The sequence below is a fragment of the Physeter macrocephalus genome, chromosome 15 (assembly GCF_002837175.3).
Source record: "Physeter macrocephalus isolate SW-GA chromosome 15, ASM283717v5, whole genome shotgun sequence".
Classification (NCBI taxonomy): Eukaryota; Metazoa; Chordata; class Mammalia; order Artiodactyla; family Physeteridae; genus Physeter; species Physeter macrocephalus.
In genome coordinates this window covers 11,239,132-11,240,484 of record NC_041228.1, presented here as the reverse complement: position 1 = coordinate 11,240,484, position 1,353 = coordinate 11,239,132, and positions in this window count along the sequence as shown.

The following is a 1,353-nucleotide window of genomic DNA, read 5'->3' as shown; positions in this document are numbered from 1 at the left end:
TAAGGAAGATGTGGTACATATATACAATGGAATACTACTCAGCCATAAAAAAGCATGAAATTGAGTCATTTGTTGAGACGTGGATGGATCTAGAGACTGTCATACAGAGTGAAGTAAGTCAGAAAGAGAAAAACAAATATCGTATATTAACGCATGTATGTGGAACCTAGAAAAATGGTACAGATGAGCCGGTATGCAGGGCAGAAGTTGAGATACAGATGTAGAGAACGAACATATGGACACCAAGGGGGGACAACCGAGGGGGGGTGGGTATGGTGGTGTGATGAATTGGGTGATTGGATTGACATGTATACACTGACGTGTATAAAACTGATGACTAATAAGAACCTGCTGTATAAAAAACAAACAAAAATAAAAAAATAAATAAACAAACAATGGGACCTAGTGAAACTTAAAAGTTTTTTCACAGCAAAGGAAACCATAAACAAGATGAAAAGACAACCCTCAGAATGGGAGAAAATATTTGCAAACGAATCAATGGACAAAGGATTATTCTCCAAACTATATAAACAGCTCATGCAGCTTAATAGTAAAGAAACAAACAAACAATCCAATTAAAAAATGGGCAGAAGACCTAAATAGACATTTCACCAAGGAAGACTATGGAGAACATTATGGAGGTTCCTTAAAAAACTAAAAATAGAATTACTATATGATCCAGCAATCCCACTACTGGGCATATACCGAGAGAAAACTATAATTCAAAAAGACCCATGCACCCCAATGTTCATTGCAGCACTATTTACAACAGCCAGGACATGGAAGCAACCTAAATGCCCATCGACAGACTAATGGTTAAAGAAGAAGTGGTACATATATACATGGAATATTACTCAGCCATAAAAAGGAATGAAACTGAGTCATTTCTAGAGACTGAGTCATTTGTAGTGGCTGGATCTAGAGACTGTCATACAGAGTGAAGTAAGTCAGAAAGAGAAAAACAAGTATCGTATATTAACGCATATATGTGGAACCTAGGAAAATGGTACAGATGAACCAGTTTGCAAGGCAGAAATTGAGACACAGATGTAGAGAATAAAGGTATGGACACCAAGGGGGCAAAGTGGTGGGGGGGGTGGTGGGATGAACTGGGAGATTGGGATTGACATGTATACACTGATGTGTATAAAATGGATAACTAATAAGAACCTGCCATATAAAAAAATAAAATAAAATTTAAGGGCTTCCCTGGTGGCGCAGTGGTTGCGCGTCCGCCTGCCGATGCAGGGGAACCGGGTTCGCGCCCCGGTCTGGGAGGATCCCACGTGCCGCGGAGCGGCTGGGCCCGTGGGCCATGGCCGCTGAGCCTGCGCCGTCCGGAGCCTGTGCTCC